This window comes from Chanos chanos, chromosome 8 (genome assembly GCF_902362185.1).
Source record: "Chanos chanos chromosome 8, fChaCha1.1, whole genome shotgun sequence".
NCBI classification, from domain to species: domain Eukaryota; kingdom Metazoa; phylum Chordata; class Actinopteri; order Gonorynchiformes; family Chanidae; genus Chanos; species Chanos chanos.
In genome coordinates, this window is record NC_044502.1 from 22,911,002 (window position 1) to 22,937,229 (window position 26,228).

Genomic DNA, 26,228 nt, shown 5'->3' on the forward strand with positions numbered 1-26,228 from the left:
GCAGCCATGGCGCAGCAGATGTACCATCCGGCTCGAAGGACCACTTGTGGGGGTTTATGGGATGTAAAGTTGCTGGTCGTACACCCACTGGCCTAATTCTTCGGTCAGAAAGAATGCAACTCTTCCAAGGAGGTTAGTTCAGTTGAAGTTGATGATGATATTTTAAATTATATCGTGTTCATGGCATTCTGCTGTGACCTCAGACTGGGATCAGTAGTTAGCACACAGATCCCTATCACTGCTCCTTCAGTTAATGAAGCAGAATATGTGAATAGGAAGTCTTTCCACAGCATTAATGTGCAGGTATACTGACTATTGTCTTACAATAACAAAGACTATACATCACAATATACTGCAACTAATATCCCTCATTCTCTGCACTGTCAAGATCATATGTGATGCAACGCACTTGATCACAAATGTTGAAGCCAAGTGGCCTGGCTCTGTGCATGATATATGAATATATCATTAGTGTACCCTAAGCTACAGATTTGCACATGGTAAGTAAAGCTTTGCACAAATATCATTCCCTTGTCTCCCTCTTTTAACACCCTTAAAGTGTATCAACTGTATAATTACAGGAGAGTTTGATGGCCACCTGCTTGGTGACAGAGAGTACCCATGCCAGCCCTCTCTGTTGAGCCCTTACCCTGACCCTGACCTGGGCCCCCAACAACGTTCCCGTCTGGCCCATTGCAGGACTAGAGCTCGGGTTGAGATGACAATAGGCATGCTCAAAGCCCGGCTCCAGCGTCTGCGTAAAGTCAGAGTAACCCCAGAGACGGTGTGTGACATTATTTTGCCATGTGTTGTTCTCCATAATATTGCCACAATTAGAGGAGAGCAGCACCCTGCCGCACAAATGAATGACCCTGAGGAAGACAGTCCTATCCACCCCGCAGATGTCCTGGATGGAGGAGCTGTCTGAGACAATTTGCCAAAATCATTTCACAGATTAAGATACCACCACCCCCCGCAGTCAAATAAAGAAAAATCAGTTACATTACATTTGGTCTTCTTTATTTCCTACAAATGCAACAATTACTCTATTTAGACTGTTCCAACAATTAACAATTCCTGTGACCATGCACTCACCTCTAGCTGGTGTTCCAGTAATTCAATTTCAAGATAGGCCCTTTTAACCTGCTGCTGCAAGTACACCATTTCTCAGTCAGTTTTAGCCTTTATCTTCAGGAGATGCATTTTTTACAACTCCTTAATCAGTTACTGAGAAAACATAAGGATGACATTACATTCTACAGTTCTACATGCAGAATTAACCTGTTGAAGGTTGATGGACTCTCCTCCTTGTAATGCCCAGTCATGCTCTGTTAAAAAGGATAAGAACGTGTGCATTTCAAACTCAATTCCACACAAGAATGTAAAAACATTTGAATGGGGAGAGAAATATCAGTAACTACCATACATAATATTAAGATGTAAACCACTGTAGGCCTTTCTGAATCCCTCTCTGTGGCAGCAGCACCATGTCTTCATCATCATCCTGTAATGAAGAAGAGCATTCTGTTTCAGTATACTTTAAACTACTATATTTGGCAAAATCTCTGGAGTATTGAGTACTTACAACTCGAATGTTAATCTGCTAAGCAGGATATTAGGTGAGAGGACATTTGTGTGTCTTAAAACAGCAGTCTGTTGGGGTTTAAAGCTACTCCAAGTTGAAATAGCCACTGAATGATATTTACCTTGTTTAATATGTCAAATATGATAAAAAACCAAAATGAGGAACAATCATGAACCTATAGGCCTAAGCAAAATGTGTCTTACCTGTTTGAACTATGTTTTTATATTTCATTTTCGCTTCAAGTGCGCTTTGTGCCCATGGGATTGCTCCTAAAATAAAATAGAATTTTATTCAATTACATTCCACCAATTCCACCTGTAATATTAAAAGAAAGTGTGCTTAAATGTTAAATGAATAGACTACTGCATTCAAACTTACGCATTGACTCAGGCAGCAATTCTCTCCCACGCCAATTGTCTCGCCTTTGCCGATGCAGTTGTGTTACCCCCTTTTTTTTTTTTTTTTTGAGAATGTGCTCATACTCACCATAAACATGTATCAGAATTGGTGAATCGTAGTATCGGAGCTCCATTGATGATGGCTTTTTATAATTGTCATGCATGCGCTTAACTCAGAATTAGCATACTCAGAGTTGATTGAACTAACTCAGATCAGCTTTTCTGGAACCGAAAACTCGGAGTTTCCCAACTCAGGTTCATCAACTCAGAGTTCAGGATTAGACTCAGAGTTTGTTAAACCTGCTTTCTGGAATACCCCCCTGAAGTCTTTCTTTTTGTTTTGGTTGACGCTTCCTGTTTCATTTAAGTTTGATAAATAAATCCAATTATTACTTTTTCAGAACTGGTTTTTGTTGTATTGTGGAGTGCTGGGGACATTTACTTATTTAATTTAAGTATTTATTTATTATCACATTCCTGGACAAAAATTGTTACCCCCTGGACAAAAAGGGGAACGTAACACTCCGTACAACTTCGCACTAAGGAAGAACAAACTTTGTGCATGTACAAACGTTAACAGGGTGATCTTAAAGAGACAATATCTTTTAACAACGACAGGGGATTTTGTACATCCCTTGTCAGCAAAATGACCAAAATGCATCCTCCTTCTTAACCTGCCACCCCCCCCCTCTCCATCCCCTATTAGACTGTAGTGCTGAAGTAGCAGATGGATTTGTAATTGTGCCTTTTTCTCTCAGTCCCGCCCTTCTGACAGTTTTGTCTTGGATCTATAATATTCTCTAAACTTTAATACATGGCTTTGTTGAATTATTGATTCGGATTCATCAGTTATGGCATTCTATGGTCTGTTGATTCTGAGTAGCAGACTGCTGCTATGAATAACAGACCATTGGTATAGACTATTTCTTTGAGAGGAAGCAATAAAATAATTTTTAAATCAATAAAAGCATTTTTAAATCAATACTTTGTGTCAAATTGTTGATTTCTTTAGTAAGTAGCTGAGTAAAAAGTGGGATAATGTACAGCGAGGTGGACATTATTGTGAAATAAACCCCGATAGGGTGATGCAGGCTACCCATGCGAAATGCACGAGGAGGTCAGAGGCACACAGGAATGCAAGCAACATTGCCAGCTTTGTTAATTTATTGGCCCGAATGGCATCAAAAAGAACAGGAGGTCAGCTTGACCGTAGTTAATTTTTAAAAAGAAGAAAACAGAGGAACAATTAGCTTGAATTTGATTGCTGTCCAGACAATTAAATATGCCTGAAAAAGCTAGTTAGTTTCTAGATGAGTTTTCTGAATTTATCTCTGTTATTCTAACTAGAGTGGATAAAATCCTGATACTGGGGGACTTTCAGTTCTGATTCTCTTAATAAAGCTTTTACAGTTATCATAGACACTTTTGACTTTAACCAATATGTCCACGAACAAACTCATTTCAGTGGCAACACTTTAGATCTTATTCTAGCTCGCGGACTAGATGTCTCTCACGTTGTCGTCTCTCCTTACTCCGCTGCCCTCTCAGACCATTTTCTTATTATTTTCAAAGTAACTCTTACGTTCATGCCAGTTTCTACCACAGTTCTTAGCTGTCGTTGCATTAATGCTTCCACCACTGCTGCACTCGCTGACCTGCTTCCTACTGCTCTCAACTCTTTTAATGATCAGCAAAGATCTTTGAACAACTTGACGGACAGCATAAATTGTACCCTCTGTACAGCCTGATAGATTAAAAATTCACTTTCTACACAGCCAAATCCAAATTGGTGCATTCTGCTAAACCATCCTCTTGCCTCCTTGATCCCCTACCTGCTAAACTTCACATAGAGCTTTTCTCGGTTCTCGGCCCAACTAAAATCTAAATATGTCACTTAAAACTAACAGTCTGTTTGAAATATTTCAGTCAGGCTTCAGGTGTTTTCACTCTACTGAAACCGCGCTTATCAGAGTAACTAATGATTTTTTATTAGCCATCGATGCTGATGCTACTTCTGTTGTTATTCTGCTCGATCTGAGTGCAGCATTTGACACGGTCAATCACACTTTATTGTTAAACCGCCTGAAAAATCAAATTGGCATTTGTGGCCTGGTGCTCTCTTGGTTTAAGTCTTATCTCTCTGAGAGAAAGCAGTGTGTCCACTATAATAATCTGAACACTGTGAGCTTAACTATAGTGTTCCTCAGGGATCAGTTCTTGGCCCTCTTCTATTCTCTGTTTACGTGCTCCCTTTGGGTGGCATTATTCGCAGTTACAACATTAACCTCCACTGTTCTGCTGGTGATACTCATATTTTTTTACCTATCCAGCACAATGCATTGCGTGAAAAGAGGTGTATCCGGACTGGAATACTCCTGTATATTCCCGGATACTCCACAAATAATCGGCTGTATCCGGCAGTTTGCAGCTCTGTTACGTGGCATGGAATACTCCTGAATATGTACCGTGTTTGGGGGTCTGCCTAGAGCCCTTAGTTGCCATGGTGAATAATCCCTTGGGGGTGCTTGCAAGGGAACATTTGCACTTCACACCTTGGGCCACCAGGTATCCTGCAATTGGTCAAAAGTCTTACTTTGGATTGGTGGAGCAATGTCTTGCCCCTCCTCTAAAACCCTTCCCCATTGGTCCATTGTGGGTCCCCAGACATGATCTCATATGGTTTATATTTTTAATATTATTATTGTTATTATTATTATTATTATTGGTGTTGGTGTTGTTTTATGTTCATGGGTAGATTGTATAGATAGTCTGGCAAACTAAAATAAATTACACAAATTGTACTGTAAATAAAGAAAATACAGTATAATATAAATTATAAGGCATATAAATTGACAATTTTATATATATATATATATATATATATATATATATATACATACATATATATAAAAGAAAGCCCTGTCGTTCTCCACTACCTTCAGGGGTGTTCCCCATTTTGACCTTGGGACTTCCAGTTCATACTCGGCACAGATGTTTCTGTATACAATGCCAGCCACTTGGTTATGGCGTTCCTTGTACGCCCTGCCTGCTAGTGTCTTACACCCTGCTGTTATGTGCTGGATTCTCAGGGGCTTCTTTGCACAGCCTGCACCCAGGGTCCTGCCTGGTGTGGTAGACCTCAGTCGCTGTTGATCTTGTACTCAGGGCCTGTTCCTGTGCTGCCATGATCAGTGCCTCTGTGATGTCCTTCAATCCAGCCTTGTCCAGCCACTGGTAGGATTTCTCCATGTCAGCCACTTCCTCTATTTGATGGTGGTACATGCCGTGCAGAAGCTTGTCCTTCCATGATGGTTCCTGCTCCTGTTCTTCTTCCCTCAGCAGTTTCTGCTGCCTGAGGTATTCACTAAGTACTTCATCACTTGGGGCCATCTTCCTGATGTTGTCTTGGATCTTTGATGTCTCATCCTGGATAGTGGCTCTGACACTCACTAGTCCTCGGCCTCCTTCATTCTGCTTAGTATACAATCTCAGGATGCTGGATTTGGGGTGAATTCCTCCACGCATTGTAAGGAGCTTTCTTGTCTTGATGTCAGTGGCTTCTGTCTCTTCCTTTGGCCAGCTTATTACTCCAGCAGATGACCGGCAGGGCATAGATGTTGATAGCCCGGACCTTGTTTTTCCCATTCAGCTGATTTCTCAGGACTTGCCTTACTCAGGACTTGCAGGTATCTGGCAGTTGCTGCTTTTCTAGCAGCACAGAATATTTGTGTATATATATATACTATGGCTGGTTACCTGTTGTTTTGTCTCCAGCCTTCATTTTTTATAGCATTCTTGTGCCTCTGTTAAACTATTGTTTCTGTTTCTCCTTTGTACTGATGAGGCAACTTTTGGCCTTCTGATAAAATCTTGGCCTTCCCAGTGTTTTTGAGCTGGTGTTTTTGTCTTAAGCCTTCTTCCCATCAATAGCTGAGTTGGCTAGTAACCTACTCCTTCCAATAGTGTGTTTCTGTACTCCTGAAAAGCATTGTACAGATCTTCCTTTACCTCATGACATGCTTGCTTGCATATCCTCTGAATCATGCACTTTTGAAGACACACTAATCTACCAAAAATTGCACAATCTGCTCTATCACTTGAAATTCTAGTTCATAGGCATTCCCTTTGTGTTGGCATCTCAGTGTTGTCTTGCCCATTGGCTCCATCCAGTGGCTTGAACTTATCAGTTACTTGTGCTGACTTTCTCAACATTTCATGTTCAAGCTGTAATATTCTCATGCCACCAACTCTACTCATGTTAGAGTCAGCTCTCCAATCCAATTTAACAATAAGCGCTCCTTTGTTCATCGCTAGCTGTTCAGCTGCCTTGGACTACATCATTTTGATTCCACACACATATCAGTCTTGTATTAGTGAGTCAGTGAGTTGTCCAAATCCACAACTGTTAGTTTTATTTTTCAGGTCAGCCACATAAGTATCAATTGATTTGGTTTGTCCTTATGCTCTTGTTAAGAATAGGTGTCTTCAATACATACGATTTTTTCTTGTGTCACAGTATTCCCCTAAACATTTCTTTCAATGCGTTGAACTTCTTGTCTATGTCCTCATCAAAATTTAAAGTATTATTGTCACAGCCTGCACCTCCATTTTGTTTTGTTCTGTCTTTGTGTTCCTGCTCTGTCTGTCTCCGCCCCTCACCTGTTCCTGTTTGTCTAATTATTAACCTTGTTAGTTTCTACCAATCCTGTGTTGCCCTGTTTAGTTCTCCCTCTATTTAAGTCCTAGTGTTTTCCTTGTCCTTTGTCTATCGTTGTTTGTGTTTTAGTGCACACTGTCATGCTGCACCTTTTTGTTATCAGTTTTTGTTATCAGTTTGCACTTGTATTTTATTCTTCTTTTGTCAGTAAAGTCTTCTGTTTGGTCACCTTCATCGTGTCTTGCACTTGGGTCCTGCACCACACCACCAGTGTGACAATTATATACCTTAATGGCATTGTCTCTGGCCATATGTGGAAATATAACACATTTGACCCAATCTGACTTTTCCAATATTTTCCAGTGAAGTAGAACTCTCTATTTCTGGATTCAAACTCTGCAATTTTCTGCTAGGTTTCATTCTAGACTTCAAGAAGCTAAAGATTTTATCTGCTCCATTTGCCATTTCATTTGCTATCCACCTATCCCATTTCATACTTGTTTGTTATAATTTCATTTTTAATTTTTTGGCCAGTTCTTACACCAAGTTATATACAGACATTTTGACCTTGAACTCGGGTTTGTGAGTACATTACACAATGTGATTTCTGGTTCATACAACACAAACATGACAATAACTTCATATGTCCTGATGTTAGTCTTGCCAGCTTTGTAATATTTATTAGATTGTTTTCCCAAAATTAATATTGTAATGTTTATGATATGAAGCTCAAAATTCAAGTTCAAGTGTATTCAGAGCCCAGTATCACTGTTTACAGTCTCAAAAGGCAAAATCCAACCAGTATTTGTCAAACCTGATTTCATTCAATTTTAATAAGTGCAAATAAGGTTAAGCCATAGATCATAATTATAAATTTTCAGAACAAAGCAATCTTTGTGAGTGGAGACAGTAGACTATACTTGATATGCCTGCACTGACATTAAACAACAGAGGTGAACACTGTCAGATGAAGATATTTAAGATTGTTTTAACATTGGACCCAATACTTGATGAGCACAAATCATGTAAAAGATGTTATTCATTGATAAAGTGATGGCCACGGAGCCTTCAGCTGTCAGGCAGAATATAGTTGCTTCACAGTGATCAGTCTTTATATCATGTCAATCTTTCATAAACATAGATGCTAATTATCTTAGATCTACCCCATCATGGGATAATGAGGTTCTCTCAGCAGAATAGTTCTCTCTCCATCATCCTGAGTGATGCATCAGAGGTTGTTCTTCGTTCTGTGGTTTTGCTGGGGAGGCCATTTGCCTTCCAATGACTGGCTTACATCAGCTATGAAATCATGTACATGTTATGAAATCGTAGTGTTTGGCCATTTATTGGACCCTTTACTCTTTACAGTACCTTTAGTGCAGTATGAACAACAAGAACCATAAAGTACTACAATAGCTGAGTGTCATACATGAGACTGTTGCATATATCACAAGGTGACATCTAGAATTTTGCAGTAATCTTGCAATAATTTGGCATTATTCAAATAAGTCAAATGTTGGGAAAATTAATTTTAAAAGTTTCAGTTGTGATTACAGAAAGATTATGATTTTACTTTCATTGTTTAAGTGCTGCATTATGATTGGTAATGATTAGCTGAGAAGTATTTAGTCTACAATGCTCCACCCAGACTCATTTAGAATGAACCTTTAGCAGGGATTTCCTTAGAGTTTGTTGAGTCCAGAAACTCTTGAGGATTGACTGCCCTGAATTTATTGGGATTTTGTGTGCAGCCCTCTTGGGGTAAAGTTTACAATGATTATTATAGTAATGTTCAGCTTGTATTAATACAGCAGCTGGTCCTTGTGTGGGATTATTGGTGAAAAGGCCATTCATTAGCAAATGAACAGGTCTACAGGTAAGTATGATTCTCTGTTGACACACAATGATAGACTAAAGTGTATTTATGTTGAAAATTTACTCACACACATCAAAACTGAGTATAACACTCAGCTCACTGGAATCAATTTAACGGTAAGACGTAATCATAAAATTGAGTAAATGCTGTAAATTCTCAAATAGTGGCCAGGGCCTTTACTTGCCTCAACTGAAGGAAGACAGGCTGAAGGCCTTTTCTGAGACCGGCTATTATTAGACACATGCCATTATTTATATTTTGCCCCATTTTAATTGTGTATTTTATAACGTTGTGGTAGTGTTCAAATTCTAATTTATACTATAAGGGTTTATGGGTAGGCCTATACCTCAAATATAGCCTATATACAGTGTATGTATATATATATATATATATATATATATATATATATATATATATGTAGCCTGTATCATTTACTACATTTACGTCGATTAGTGTTGATTATTCTGTGAGTTATTTGTTTTATTGTTAATCAAGAAGGATAAATGGGAACAGCTTGAAATAATGACAGGTTTAAAGGTAAAATTTGTTCCTCTGTTTCCAGCTCACCGGCCGACATGTCCCTGCTGTACCTACACCATCTAAAATCAAACATTTTTTCCCTTCCGTGACTTTTTCCAAGTAAGATGTGCTGTTATGTGAAACAACTCATAGAAATAATGAAATAACACATAGGAAATAGGAAGGAGAGAGTTTTGGCAGTGATGTCCCTGAGTACTAATAATGGGACATTAACACACATAGTCCTATAGCGACCACAATCCATGTGAGTTAGAAAACTATCGGTATGGTATTTTTGTTAAAAAGTGAAACTAATAGCAACAGAGTGGTGAGCATAATTACCGTATGTTGTTGTACCGATGTAAATAATGCTGCGGAAATATGAGCCTTTCTGTAATTTTTGTTTTTTATGTTTTTCTGTTTTTTTGGCCTGTATTTGGGACTGGCCTTTATTTACCCAAACAGGTGGCACCCCGGCTATAATTTGAAAGCCAGCCATTATTTAAGACCTGTTTTTTATTTGAGAATTAATGGTAAATGAAAATCAAGCAAGGTATAACTCATTACACTAGAATAAAATAGAAACAGAAATGATAAACAAATGTTGCCCTTTGTGAGGCCAAAGAATTCCAAAAATAACAATCATGTATTTTGGACTCATTAAAGATTAAAGTCTCCAATGCCCTCGCTTAAGAAGACATCCAGGAGAAATATCACAGGTGGCCTACATCCCACTCAATGAATAAAAGTCTGAGAGAGTCCCCAGCACATCAGAAAAAACAGCACTGTCATCAGTAGCCAAGATCCAGCATGATAACAGCTTCACTTGAGACAGCAACAGTTCAGAGTGCATATGCCCAGCAACCAGAGAACATTAGAGACATACTCCTTAAAAGAATGATGTTTCTAATATTTTAAAACTATTTTTTTCTGTGTGTGTATGTTTCACTTTTTGTCAACGTACATACATTTTGAATATTGTTGCCATGGTAATAAATTAACAGTGCTCAAACTGTTAAGATGTTCTGTCCTACACTAAACACACTGTAAACATATACCACACACATTAAACACATGCCACAAATACTACACACACTAAAAACAGACTTTTTCAAGCCAAATTAAACGTAACACCAATGCACAAATGTAACACCAGATCAGGAAAGGTCCTGGATGTCTTGAAAGTGAACAGTGGAGCCTAAAACTGTTCAGTATTAACAAGCAACGAAGTTCATTTTCAGCAAAAAAAAAGTAATTAAAAGATTTTTCTTAAAAACAGGCAAATTCAATATGAAAAATAAATAGCACTGAAGTGTTTACAGTGATTGAGTAATGTAGTTTCTGCAGCCTCACAAAGATAGATGTAAGTCGGCCTCAAAGGTTTATGAAGTGACAAATAAGTAATACAATATTTTACATTGAATATGCTACTAACACAGCTCATTAATCAACTGGATACATGAGGGTTGCACAGTGTACTTAAATGCCCACTTGTCTAATGAAAATGCACTTTGCTGTAAGGCTGGGCAGAGAGTTTAGCATTCCTTCCCTGGTTTATGTGTAAAGTTAACCCATGCACAGCCAATGCTGAGGGAGAAGAAATTTGTTTTCTCTGCACTGTGATTAATCTGTCAGTGAGTGGCAGGACCATTGTTGTTGGGTGGACCCTGGCCATTCCAAAGAAGGGGGAACAACTTGTATGTTTGGCATGGCAGATTATTCTATTTTTGTAATACACTTTACTCTCTCTCTCTCTCTGTATGTCTATGTTATATCTATCTATCTATCTACAAACATCAAATGAGCAGATCTACAGGTGAAACTGCAGACACTGTTTGGAGACAAAGAAAAATAATTTCCAGTGAGTCAAAGTGAAACCACCTTTTAATACTTGCCTGGAACAAAGTCAAAAGCAGAACCAAGCAATAATACAGAAGGAAGTGTAACAGCCCCAAAGAGTCCAAGAGAAGTGATAAACTACAAAGAGAATGCTGCGAGCCCTGCAAAAACTTATTTTATGGTAAACCAAGACCATAAAATAAGGTCTTGTTGTTACTCTGAGTGAAAGAAACAATAATAATATAACAGAAATGACCATTCTGTTTTATTGTCTGCTGTTACAGTATGAACAGATTTGTTTATTGTTACAGTTTGAACAAATGTATTTATTGTTGTTTCTGAATGAGTGAACTGTAAGTTTCAAGTTTCAAGTTTATTTAGAGCCCAATATCACTGTTTAAGGTCTCAAAGGGCTTTACATGCCCACAACAAACAAAATAGGATGGCACCCCTTGAATTATTCCCCATAGCGGGAAAAAACTCCCCCAAAATCCAGGTGTACCATGGAAAAATGCGAGAAATCTTGAGAAGGACCACAGAGAGAGGAGACCCCCTCTTGGCCAGTCAGGCAATAGGTGCCGACCCAGTGGGAAATTACAAGTAATACAATAACAATGCAAAAGAAAATACACCAGCAAAAAGACAAAATAATGACAACAGAAGTAGAACGAGGGGTTGGCGATGGGGAGGAGGCTAACAGGGAGGGATGAAGAGGACGGAGCGAAGCGGGGCACACCTGGGAGGAAGACAGCAACATACCAGGCATTCATACTCATGCATATGAAACATACACGCTCAAAAGATGATGAGGGAAAAGGAGAACATTATACGATTTTAAACAAACATTAACAATAAGTAGGCCTATGCTGTGCAAAGAAAATGTCTACCACAGTAATATATTTACTTCGCCACACAGATAAATAAAGTGACAGTTTGTAGCGTAATGTGGTATTTATTCGAAGATAGGTGCGTAGCGTAGCACAGGGCTGCCAACTCTCATGCATTGAGCGTGAGACTCATGCAGTTGACACAGATCTCGCGATCTCACACCACACGCGCGTTTTCTCATGCTAACTTCGGGCCTTGCTTCCTCTGATGTGAAATTTGTGATTTTTAAGCGAAGGAACAGCGGTGAGTGCAACAACAAACCGTTGCGATGCGCGTTCTGGTGGAGCAGCCAATCACAATGATTTTGCGGTCAAGCAGCTAACCTGCTGGGCATGAGTGGAGCAAGGCTAAAAGAACAAATAGGCCTACATAAGTGCAATGGTCATTTGTCTAATTTTATGAATTTGTCAGGTGTTACTCAGGATCTGTCAGTGTGGAATCGTAGAGCTGGCCTAGGACTTGCAAATTAGCTGTACTTATTTACATTGTTTTATGCTGAAAAACATCATAAAACTTACAGTACCAGTCAAACATTTGGACATGCCTAGAAGTTAACGTTAACTGCTTTCCAAAGAAACAAACCACGGCTGTCAACAACGACTCGGCTCAAATGATCTTATTTGTATCTAATTAGGGCGGGGGATATAGCTGAAATTTATCATGATAAAATGTTTCATTTCAGTCGATATGGATAATTACTGATAATTCTTAATGACCTATTTTTAATAATTAGTAGGAGAAAAAAGGTTGAATTTTACCACTTCATTTTGTATGACGGACTATTAGGGTCACATTAAGGGAAAAAAAATTCTGAGATTTTGAGGATAAGGTCGTAATATTACAAGAATAATGTCGTAATTGAAAGAAAAGTCATATGAGAATAAAGTCTTAATATAATGAGAATAAAGGCATATTTCAAGAGAAAAGTCATAACATTATGAGAGAAAAAATCATATTACAAGAATAAACCCGTTACAAAAGAGACAATTTCCTCCATGTCTGTGTGGTTCTTTCTTCAGAATAGACACAGTTTCTTGCACAATCTGTTCAAAGTCCAGATACTTATGATAATGTGATGCTGATGTGCCAAAAGATTAAGTATTTCATTATCTGTTGAGCTTATACTAAAGTATAACTTCACAAGATGCTCCACGTTCCTCATTTGAAGGCAAGCAGCAGGCTGCTCCTCTGACATTGCCCCTAAAATAACACGTAGTCTAAAATTCCGACTTTATTCTCGTAGTATTATGACTGTTTCCTCATAAAATTGCAACTTTATTCTCGTATTATTAACACTTTTTTCTTGTAAAATTACAACTTTATTCTCGTAATATTATGACCTTATTCTCGAAATCTCAGAATTTAACTACTTCACTTTTATCAACAATTTCCAATTTCCAGTTTTCTTCATCAAGTAGCAACTTGAACAATGATAGGCTGTTTATGAGCCAGGGAGGGAGTACGATTTGGGTTTGTTCAGGCAACCGAACTTTGTGTATTTGTTATGTGCTTTCTTGGCTGTTTGCTTAATAAATTTAAGTGAAACTATCGAACATTCTATCAAACAGTTTTCTTAGTGCTATTGATGAAATGTCTATCCCTGTACATATCGCTATCGTTTTATTGCCTGGGCCTATATACACTTTATTCATTTTGATTAAAAAGTTATCAACCAGTCATTTCTTTTATACTTTGCGGTTGTGGGTTTTAGTATGTTTCAGGTCAGTCAACCTCAAAAAGAAATATGAATTGAACTTTCCATGTTGTCAGTAGCCTAACATTTAAGGAAATACTGTTCAGTTGTGAAATGTTTTGACAGCTAACAATAAATAAGGGAACACTGTACACTTCTTGTGATCCAAGGCTGTTTTTTTTACTTTTTCTTCCTTTTCTTTTTTCTTTTTTTTTTTTTGATGGCTAAGCACACCACTGTCTAACAAAAATGAGTGCAGTACTAACACCCCCACCCCCACTCCAAGCTGAATGTGCAATCACGGAGACTTAACTTCAAAAGTTGGCAGCCCTGGCATAGCATGTATGATGTAAATAATCCTGTTAAACAGTTAACATAAAGATCATAAGATTAACATTCTGTGACACCATAAACATAGCAAACAAATGGAAAAAATCCAGCAATAAGATAGAACGATACTGAGGCTAAATAAATAGAGAAATGAGTAAATAAATGCCTACATTTTGTAAACTGTATAAGAAAAATCTTTAAAGAGGGTATAAGAAATAGAAATCACACATATGCTGAACCCATATGGACCCACTGGAACTAATCAATAAATGACAGAGTTCAAGGCTATGGTGTTCGTGCAAAACTGCTATGTTAGCTACTTCATTAGATTAGTTTAATAATCATATCAAGTCAAGTTAATTACATTAACTATGACATTGTAACGTTTGGTGTCTAGAAGCAAAGCAGGATTCAGCAACAACATTGGGTACACCTGAATAGTCTTTTTTGCTTAAGAAGGTTCCTAACTGACTGAAATGACCTGGAAGTTTCTAAGTGGCAGCCATGATGTTCGAGCTGTTCGAATTCTCTAAATGCTAAGGAAAGGTGCTTCAGTGCTGCCTTTCCTATCTCCTTTAGCGTAGGGTACACTGGACCATCCTTTACGAAAGGAAACGAGATAATTTCGTCCCACAATTCTTTGCGGTAGCAGCATTTAAAGCAACGAACCATTTGGCCGTTCATGAACACAAACGATTATGTGAATGTAAAAGTAATCGTTGGACAGTGACAACTTATCTGTTTTCTCTTTTAACAATTTGCTAATCCTATACAAGTAAAATCAAAAAATAAATAAAAGTTACATGACGAAGTGATGGTGTCGGTCAAAGAACGTATATGCTGTCCAAGCATAAGTTTCTAATGATTCCTGACTATAAAAAGACTGCTCGCGCAAACCGCGTCATGCTCATGCATTCTTACTTAAATTCTTAACAGACAGTTGAAATTCACAGTATAAACTTAAATAATTTACTAACATTTTTTCAACTATTTCTGATTAGAAGTGAATCTTGGTACTGAGATACAAGTATTAGTAATTGCAAAACAAATTAAATTCTATTTTCTAAAAATGGATCAGATCAACATGACCGATAAGGGATATGAGACGTTTATAGCCAAATGATGTTTTTAATTCAACATATTTGAAATTTATGAATGATGGTATGCACAGCAGCAGATTTGCAGGCCTAACATGTTATGCCTATCTTGCATAAAATTAACAATTATTTTCCTACAATCATACTTGGATTCATGTCGATAATGGTGAGTGAACAGGAGGGAGCACGAGCAACCATTCGTTTCACTTCTGTGATTGGTAGCCAGTATGCCTTTTTTTTTTTAACTTCAATTCCAACCTTGGTAATGAAGTAACATTTTCACCGGGTTGTGCACGTCGATATACCATGAAAAAACAGGATAAGAGCGCACAGGGTGAAGTATCTAAGATGTGCTTTTAGTAGTCCATCTTCAGAACATTTTAGTTTCACGTCAGTAATATCCGCCGTCGCATAATTACGTAGCCTAGTCTAAGTGCAGTCAGATTCTCTCAGCACCGCGGTTGTCTTTTCCTAAGTCCTTATTAATTCTCCTTCCCACGTTTCCTTAACCTCATGACGTTTTCCCTCGATGTCAAGGAAAAGTGGTTATGAAAGGACTTAGGACGTAATTTTTTTTTATTATTCAGCTGCACCCACTATTTACAGCAATAGCTTCTCCCAGCATGCATTTCCCTAAGCAGAGTGGTGCATGCTGGGAGTGGAACAGGAAGAGAAAGACAAAGAGAAAGAGAGAGAGAGAGAGAGAGAGAGAGAGAGAGAGAGAGAGGTGGTACCAATACAATGTCCAATATAAACACAGCCTGCTAGCCTATAGGCCAAAAACCTGCTGCCTAAATTGATCATTGCAATTGATCAGGGTCAGATTACAAATCACACATATACTTCACTGGGACACTGTGATCATAAAGGTCAAATGGACATTTCAAATTTTAGCACCTCTAGCTTTTAAGGGACAAGACTCCTATGGCTTGGAAAATTAATTAGAGGTTGATTTGAAACATAAAACTGTACCAGCCTATGACGTCATATCAGTCGCTTTTGAATGGTGGTTCAGTCTACTTTATTGTCTTGAGAACGAGCAAAATAGAGCAACGTAATTTTGAGGGCATTATATAAGAAATTCATGAATAATGCATGGCTGGATCTCTCTACGTTGTATTATGTCGCCCTCGCGCAAATAGTGGGTCTATCTCGGGAGTCTCAACCTTTCATAGTTGGTCCTCTGTCGCGAAGTGACCTGATCCCTCTTGAGACGTTGTGTCACTTACTGTACGTTCACACTGAGCGCGGCGAGAGCCAAAGTGACCGGAAGTCATTCATTTTCAGTGAGAGCCAGCGTCTTTAAGCGGCGAAGAGCGTCGCGGCAAAGGGCGTCGCGGCGAGGGTGGTTTGGGCGTCAAAATACAGTTGAAGTTCGGTTAACTTTATGGTAGTCAGATATGACGCGGTTGGGCGGCAACCAATAGAAACTTGGAAGTGCTCCGCTCTAGAGAATTGTAGAGAACACAACAGTATAAACTATTGTTCCCACAAAACTTTTGGTCCTAAGCAAAATGGAGGAGAAACTGATTATATCGGTGGTGGGTTTCCCCATGTTGTACTGTAATGTAGGTTATGCACAAACGTTAGTGTTAATTAAAGACCAAGGCTAGTAAACGTGTCCTATAAACTCCATGCTGGAATTTGACCTAGCCTATCATTAACACAAAAGACACACAACAACAAAAAGCTTTTAAGTAGTGTTTTTCATTAGTAAATTTTGTTACGACATATGTAATTAGCATTGTTTATTTATTTCTGTCATCGGTCGATTTCGCACCTTCACATTTAAAATATCTCATAAGGTTAACTTATAGCCTACTGGTGGTCAGTCAGCACAAAGATACCGCTCGACTTGTTTGTTTGCTTTATAGCTCCTTTAAAAACATTTGCATAACCAAGCTGTCCGAAGGAACTTGTACCCGCCTATTTCATCAACGGCAGAGCGTCCACAGTGTTCAACAGCGTCGTTGGCAGGGAGGTTTGGGCGACTCTTGACGCTCTCGCCGCTCTCAGTGTGAACGTACAGTTACGCATATTTCGAATGTTTTTTGTCCGGAACGGCGCCTCATAGCATACTGTACTCTCTTTCTTACAAAGCTACCCAGTCTCCCAGGGGTTTCATTCCTCTTTCTCCTTCCTTCCCTCAGTCCCTCAAGTATGTCTGTCCACTCATTTGTATCATTACGCTTTTTACTGCACTGAACAATTTTTTCAACATTCTCTTTTTACACATTGATATAAAACTGTTTCCAGCTGTCTTTATTCCCCCTGTACATCACTTTGAAGTGAATTCACGGGGATCATGGGGTTACATGGGAACTTGGCAACTTCACATTTGTTCTCATTTTGGCATGAGTACATCATAGCCAAGTGAAGAATAATATTTGCCTATGCAGATGTGTCCCATGACTTTGTGAAATCATATGGTATATACGCACAGAGGAATGACAGTTTCGTTTACTATCTGACATACTAGGTTTCCTGCATGTTTGCGATCGAACTTAGCTGAATGCATCTAATTTAGCTGACAGTATCCGAGAGACACGAAACATCTAACTGGATTGGTTAGCTATTGTCACATGTTCGTTTTTAGAGCTTTCCAAATGAACACAGGCGGCTGTCTCTTATGGTCGCTGCTGCTGAAAGAAGTGTGTCCAAGGTAAGGAAATTATTTGTCTCCTCTGTTTGTGTGACATTTGTTCAGCTTAGAGAATGCACCGCTGAATCAATGGCAGCAGTTAAAACGAACCTATTATAATTACAGAAGATCTAGTGATAGCATCATCGTCACTGATGTTGGCAAGCCAGCTAGCTGCCTCCCTTTGTGCAGTAATGCGAATGCTTGTTCTAGCCGGGTAGCTAGCTAGGTTATTGGACTATACCATAATCAAAACGAGATAAACATGGACATAGCTTTGTGTCCGACCGGGTCAAATCCACAAAATATACTCCTTACGGCATTAAGGACCACAAATTCTAATAACGTTGCTTAGAGAGAGAGAGCTTAGTAGGTCTTGAACAAGCAGTCAACCATTTTAGTTAGTCAACGGCAATCCGAAACTGAGATACAAACATTTTGAGATCAGTTGGGCATGTGACGTGATTATATATGAGGACGTACAGAATGGTATCGCAGTGGCTGTTGACAGTTTTGCAAGTAGCCAATTTTCCGAACTAGTTAGTAAACATTCGGTTGCTGAAGTAGCCCCGTGGCCCATATCAAAATGGCGGCCTTTCTACTGAATATACTTTCCACTGAAGTGGTGGTGGGGGTAAATCTTCTTTTCTGACCCCTGAAAATATGTTACTTGACGTTTTCATAGCTCTATATAGATGTTCAGCCTAACAGAGGAAAGCTTATAGACCAACAGGTAACGTACTGTGGCGCTCTGACTTCAGACTTGCAGCTGACAGATGACTTGGTGAATAAAAGTAAATACTCTGGAACCGATGTTAACGTTGTATTTAGTAAATGCCTCTTCTTTCATCTGTGAGAATCACTTAATAGAGAGTTCTTTCGATAATGGCACGGGATCTTTTAGAGTTAGTAAACAAATACAGAAAATAATGTTTCGGCAGCTGTTGGAAGGTAAGCAGTGGCTGGGGCGTAATTTCTCCCAGGGCCGGTAAAATGAATGCGTTCTTGCGCCCTTGCGAGTGTTTTGCGCTTGGATCATGGCCCAAGTTCAAGATGTGGAGAGTGCTTGTTTTCAGGCGTTTAAAGTGAAAATCACTTCCTCACACGGTTTCCATGGGCTACAGCTAGCTGTGAACAGTGCCTCGTCAGTGCCAGCACTCTGGTTTGTTTGACGTTCAGACTTGTATTAAGGTTGTTAGCCTTTGTTCGGAGTTTGAGTTAAGCGTCACAGTGTACTCAGTTTCAATAACAACGTGGGCCATTTTCTTGCCAGCTGTAATTCCAGTGTAATTCCTAAACGTAAATCTGCCAAACCGATAGCCAAACAAGTCCATGCCAATCAAACATCCGACTCAGGTTTGTCGCGTATATGCTCTCTGCAAAATCTTGATGGTTTATGCTACACCTGGAGTTTGTACAAAATACTAATGAACAGTAGATTTACATGAATGAAGCCCCACATGCCTTTCCCAGCTTTTCTGTGCTGGTCTGAGGTTTGTGCAAGAACACTCAAGTAGTGACTACGCCTATATCATATGCTTGTGATCTGTTATGTTTGAGAAGACAGTCTTGGTTGGCTCTGACAGTTGTCTTTGCAAGGCTGTATGTAGTGTTCAAATATATAAATTATGAGTGAGAAATTTTAAAGGGGAAAAGAATTGCTTAAAATATTCCAATCTGAGCAACAAAACCCTGCAGTGCGTACTTTGCTTGGTTTCTGAAGGCTTCAGGGGTGCTTTTTGTGCCACTGGAATTTGTGGAGATATGGTAATTATGTTTTAAATTTGTTTCCTCACCCAGTTTCATACACTGAAGTAACCTAGTGTGGTGTTGTGAATAACCTTCAGCAAACCAATGGACAGTTTACTTCCTGGTAGAGATGATACAGTATGAAAATTTAATATCATGATTGTAGTGACCAACATTATCACGGTTATCAGAGTATTGTTAAATGGGCTGAAGATGTTCGAAAGTACTGATACACAAACTGAAATCATTTCACCATGTTTTGTATTGAAAACCACAAATAAAATTAGCATCAATATACACTTTTTGTTTGCATACACATTAAAGTAATAACATAGCCAGAGCCTTATGTAAACATATGAAAACCACATCAAATGTGCAATGCATTGAACAAAATATGTTGGTTGGGTGACTAAACTACATAGCCTAACATGTCATCATGTGCAATGAGCGAATAGAGTCTCCAGACATACAATGCATACAGCAGGAGAACAAACAGAGGACGGGGGTCAAAGCCATTATTATTATTGTTATTGTTGTTGTTTATTATTATTATTAGGCCTATTACTGTTATTGTTGCTAAATACCCACATCAAAAGAAGGTGATAAGATAGCTTGCATCTATTCAGTCCGTTGAAATGAATTAACGAACAGTAGTCTACTAGGCCTTTCATAGATGACATTATTTTCTCAGGCTGCAAAAACATTCTAAAATGAAGTGCAGATAGCCTATGTGTTTTTAAATGCAAAAGTTAAGCTACCTGGTCCAACATTCCCATGCATGGCTGCAGTAGCTTAAATGAGTTTGTAAGGAAGACACTGATTTCCAAGTGAGGACACTGAACAATCTCCAGAGTGCTGTCCCTAGTGGAAATTCCAGTTGAAATCCAGTAGAAAATCCCAGTAGACATCCAGTTGAAATCCAGTAGAACACCAGTAGAAAGCCATTTAAAAACCAGTAGCAATTTTAACTGGTTCCTATTGGTTTTTATAGGGGAACTGAAACACATTCAACTGGTTTCATAACTGGTTTCTTCTGGACTGCCCAGTAGACATCCAGTAGAACACCAGTAGAAAACCATTTAAAAAACAATAGAAATTTCTACTGGAATGTATTGGTCTGGTTCCAGTTGAGTAAAAAACTGATAGAAGCTGCTGGTCACAAATGGTCTGTATTGGCTGAACTGGTCTCAAATGGTCTGTATCGGTTGAACTGGTCTGTATTGGTTTTAGCTGGAGACAGCTAGGTTACTGATTTCACAATGGTGTGTGAAATGTTACAGTTGGTATTTAAATTGATTAAACTAATTGCAATTGGCGGAACCTGGAATTATAGTGAATGCATCACTGCATTAAATTTATGTTGTAACAGTTCACTTCCACCATGCCCACACAGGCCCAGAACACACACACATCTTTGTATACTGTAATCTATACATACACCTTCATAATAACAATTTAACATACTGAAATTCAGGCAACAAGTATGTTGCCTGTATTTCAGTACATTGCCTGTAGTTCAAATACCTTTATTGTCATCGTAAATGTACAATGACATTCAGAGTGCAGTACCAAGCTACGTAGAAGGAATTAAAATATAACTAGAAAATGTAAACATAAAGAAAATATAGAAACAAAAAAATATGAACATAAAATTATTAAGTGGAAATGCGGTGCCTCAGGAAATGTTTTGTTTGATTTAATAGGCAGTCTGCTGGAGGATGGAAATTTCTAAACATTTAGGCAGTGTCAAATTCTAGGCTACTTAATAGGCCTAAACATGGTTAACTAATCATACTACATTCGCTAGTAATGGTCATAAGTACAATACAGAGTTTCACTTTTAAAATCATATTTTGTCATTCTTAATGGCGGTGACCTCCAATCCAGCTCTGCATTTCCTGGTGGGTGTTTCTGTCCTTATTTCGGGGAGGGGGCCCGCTTGTTCTCCAGGCTGTTGTAGTGAGTTCTCTTCAACTGCATTAGGCCTATATAAAATCCGTGACTATGTACTCAATAAACGCATGAACAGCAGCAAGCATACTCAATATAAAGCTGCATCTACAAACAGCTGTTATCTGGCCAGTTACGGTTAACAAAAAAAGAACGGTAGCAAGCGTGTGCTACATTGAATACAGTCTGAGATACAAAGGGGACACGAACTGATTCGGTAACGTTATCATCTGTCTTCAACTAACTATCAATATAACTCTATAACATAGTAGCATACAAGCCCACAAAGTGAGTACTTGTTTTTGTCATATGTAAAAACTAAAGTAAGTTAAAGATAAGTTAAACACTTAATGCTTAATGAGTAACTTACCAGTAGCAGAACTTGGCCTTGGTAACAAACACCCAGTTCTTGGTAGTTTTGTCAAAATTTAATTTTTTTATACGAGAAATGGGGACAACAGCCTGATAATTATCTTCCAAGTACCTTACCTGAGCAAACTTTTTTTTTATTGTGAACTAAGGCTAACTGTATACTGTAACTGTAAAGCTGTGTTATAACCGAATGTGAGCGAAATTCACAGGTTTTGATTGCTTGCCTTTGCGCGATGTTACAGCAAGGATTTTTGATTACACCAATCAGATTACTCTGAGCAAAATACAGGCTAGCCTAATTAATAAAAATGTACCAACAGGAAGGCAGAAAACTTTCTTTAAGCAATATACAACTTTAAAAATTAGTTTTTAAACTGAATTCATATTCAATTTAAAAACACTCATTTTTAAAAGAAACACTAACGGTTAAAACGTTTTACAAATGACTTGACATTTTCAAAAAGCAGTGTATTCTCTTTTGATGAGTTAAGCAATTCTTTTCATTATATTTCATTATTTGAGTGCATTCTCAACTTACGGTACTCTCTCACCAAGTGTCAAGGTATTGGGTTTGTTAGACCAGTTGAGACCAATTGTTTCCAGTTGAAATAAATAGCAGACACCACCAGTTACATCCTCTTGGTTTCAACTGGGTGGAACTGGTGAAGCAGCCACTGCCCATAGCTCTATCGGTCTAAATGGGTTTTAAATGGTTTCAACTGGTATTCTTATCTGGGCAAACCATTAGAATCTGAAAACCCAACTGGAACCAATTGAAACCAGTACAGACCATTTGAGACCAGTTCATTCCAATAGACTAGCTACTGGATTTTCAACTTGAATTTCCACCCGGGGTTACTGCCTCCTACCATGTTTTCATTGACACAAAAACAAACCCATGTTGCATGCTGTGCCTGCGCACCCACGTCTGGGAGACTGTTGCTAACTTTGGCTGATGCTGGACAGTAGCCTATTTAATGTGAGCTTTTCAAAGTGTGGTAATCAAGCAACATTTGAAAAGGTAGCCTATCACTAACCATCGGGAATTTTACTGTGGTTTATCGTGAAACCAGTAACCGTTTCATTCCTACTTCCTTGTCTCCCTCTTTTTTTCTGGCTTAAACTGGCTAAAGTGTCAAAGCTGTTGTATATTTGCCAAGGTTTGGAGAGTTCCTTCATTGAAGGGCTGACAGCACTGAAAAGCTTGTAAAATTCCACCCTTGGACACAGGTTCATCATGAAAATCCTTGTCAACAACAGAATGTCAACAGTGTCTGAGTCTCAGTCTGCATTATTCTTAACCAATGTGTTAACAAAGAGGTACATAGTTCTCTATAAAAAGTCTTGGAAACAGTTAATTTCTTGCAGATCACTTGTCAAAGTCGAGTCAAGCCCTTTGATTGGATGAATACTTTTAGACATTAGCCCCTTTCACACATGCAGTGCAACCCTAAAATAATCGGGATTCTAACCGGAGGGGCTGCATGTGTGAACAAAAATGTCCGAATCAGTCAACTCGGATTCTAAACGGACTATATTCTACCAGCCCCCTAGTTCAAACTCCGTTTTCTCTTCGTTTGGGTCCATGTGTGAATAGAGCAGATTATACTCTGGAGTATGCACAGTGAGCAAGTGGGCGTGTTGATGGCATTTCTAACATGTGACTGACGTGAAACCGGAAGAATACAAACATCCGAGGATGAAAACGGAGGGTCATTTACTTGACACCAATGAAAATGTCTGACTGGAGAGACGATGAGATTCAGGAACTTCTGTCAGTAAGGGCCGATGCCGAAATCTTCAGACAAAAATCGGTAGCCTCGTCCGCCTTTTTTGATTTGGTATAAAAAACCACTGCGATTTTTGTACTTTTTGCATCATGTCCTGTCTCCTACCCAGGCGCCACCCCCCGCTTAAACCAAACGGAGTATTTCGAGTATTTGTGAAAGCATCTGACTCGGACTATCTGCTGCTGTGAGCTTCATGTGTGAAAGGGCAACTTAGGACATAGGCTGATGCGAACCTGACTCTGTGGTTATAGTCCGTAGTGCATATGTGAAAACAGCTATAGTCGTTCTTTTTTCACTGAGGTAGTAGTTTGTGGGTCTTATCCACAGGCTTGTAATAGCACTTTTTATTTGTAGCCTATGTTTACTATATCAAGCTGATTTCCTCTCCTAACATATGTTTTATACAGCATCCTTAATGTACCTCCATTGTGGGTCTTTACTCCCTGTTTTCTCTGCTTTGTGTTGTTCCAAATTCATCAAGAAGCAGAAGTGTGACCTTCCCACAGTTTTTTTAGGACTTTCCCAGATCTTCTGAAGCTACCTAAACACATTTTATGTAGGATATTTTTTCATGTAGGCTATTTCAGTATTTCCTTTGTGCCCAAGACAAACTGTTTCTGAGATGTAACTTATGTGAAATGGCATCAGGCTTCATTTGAGCTATTTTATTTTTGTAGTGATAGATTTCCTTTGATGGCTTCCATTAGGCCTCTCAGAGCATGTAGTGTTGTGGGTCGTAACAGCATGTATAGCTACTTCTGAAGATGGCTAAACTAACTTGCCTTGCATTCTTTTTTGTGCAGATTTTAAAAGTCTTGCCTTTTTTGTTTTTAAGATAAGAGGGTTTAACTAGGCCTGTTGACCCTATTTAAAGAAATTTAGTCTCAAGTATTCCATGAAAATTTTTGGACAAACCTCTCCCTGAAGAGGAACATACTGGCAGAGATTTTTGGGTGAAAACCGGGCAGCTTTGTATGGGTGGGAACTTGCTCAAGCACTAGCCTACTCCACCTTTTGGTAAACACTGGAAATCAATAGTAAAAGAGTGCTCCAGATTTCCACATGTAGAAGTTTAGTAGAATTTTCTTAATCTGTACAATGAATAGAATTTTCTTAACCTCTCCTTGAATGATTGCAGAGCCATTAAAAATGACACAGTGCTGATGGTAACAAGCAGGGCTTATGGCAATGACACACTTAAACTTGGATTGAACAGTTGCTTTTGTAATAGCACTGTAGATGAAAATACAATTTTTCTAAACCTGTCTATTGCAAACCGTACCATCATATTCATTAAAAAGATGCTTAAGAATGGAATTTTTTTTTTTTGTTGTTTGGAAAATTCAGACCATGTCTAAAGATGAAATTTAGGTTTGACCTCAGCTTCTCAGCCACTTTATTTGTGTAGGCCTTAAACATTGATCTAGAAGCCCAGATATAATTGCTACTTGGTACAGCGATGCCATGTGTTTTCAACCAAGGAAAGGAGGTTTAGAACATCCAGTACAGACCTTGGAGTCAGTGCATCAGATAGTCCGTAATGATGTTATGGTGCTTTGTTATAAAATGTCGAATGGTTACAAAGCAGGAAAAAAATACATAACAGTTTGAGAGAAGTCACCAGTCTTGGTTAAAGGTAGGTCTGTAAATCTTCATATTGTCAGAACTATGACAGCTTTGGTCCTACTGATGGTAAAGGATCAGAAGGAAAAAAGACCCTCAGAATCCCACAGTCTGAACATTTGTCAAAATTATACCCAATGTGATTTCTCAGTTACTGAAATATTTTGCTGAGCTCACCTGCTCAAAGTCTTCTCAAATTGGTCGATACAATCATATCAGAGTACTCACAATAATGTTTAGATGGTTATTTTCTCCGATTAAGAATTATCTACATTTTTTGTTTAATGGCAACTTTAGAATGCAGTTAACCAGGTTTTCCCACTGGTTGGTGTTGTTTTGTAAGGCTAATGGAACATGGCAGATAGAGTTGTTTCTGTACACTGCTCAGTTGACCAACCCGCTAAGGAATGGGAGTGGGATCAGATGTTTTTGTTTCTTGACTGAGGCCTGCTAAGAGCCACAAATTTTACCAAAGAAAGAATGTCTTCAAATTAACCTAATGATAATAATCAAGTGTGGTTACAATACTTTTAAAAATGATAGCCTAGTTATGATCTTTGAAAAAGTGATAGTTATCAGATGTAGTTATGATCTTTTAAAAAGTGATAATAATCAAATGTGGTTAAGATCCTTTAAAACGTGGTTCTGATCTAGGCTATAGGCTACGCCTAATAACCGCAATATGATTATCTCAATCAAATTGTGTGAGAAGTTTTAGAACCAGAAGAACTTAACCTATAGGCCTATAGTCTTCACATGTCTAAAAGGCCTCCTTCTCCACCAGGTTTTCCTTTGATACGGGCACCAACAGTGAAGGCTGTAGAAAGTAGGCTAGGCTAAGTTTGGGTTGAAGCATCAGAGGGAATTGACCTCTTGAAGATCTTAGGTACCCTTTGGAGAAGGCATTAAATGGCTCCATCAGGATGTTTTAAGTTTGTTATACCAGCCTGCACTGGCAAAATCATAAAACGCAAGTGAAAAATCTCTAAGAGAATGTAAAGATGTAAAGAGTGTTGTCCTCAGGAAAAAAAGGTTTGTGCACAATCTGTAATAAAGATCTTTAGAATCTCCAGAGTTAGCATGGAAGAGGGACACTGATTTGAGGACGGTAGTGTATAGAGAGGACAGAACGTGATTAATCTCTTTCAGAGGTTAGTGTAAGCTCACTAAGGCTGCAGTGCACTTGCATTAGTGCTAGCATCACACTCAAAGGTTGTGCAA

General features: G+C 38.6%; 1 protein-coding gene across 4 annotated transcripts in view; it reads left to right on the forward strand.

Annotated features, from left to right (window-relative positions):
- Positions 1-17,459: 17,459 nt before the first annotated feature.
- Positions 17,460-26,228, forward strand: part of ilf3b (interleukin enhancer binding factor 3b) — a 38,892-nt gene continuing 30,123 nt past the window's right edge. For all 4 annotated transcript variants that reach the window (XM_030783395.1, XM_030783397.1, XM_030783398.1 and 1 more), the window contains exon 1: positions 17,460-17,544. The gene's annotated coding sequence lies outside the window, so the exon portion shown is untranslated. The remainder of the gene's footprint in view (positions 17,545-26,228) is intronic.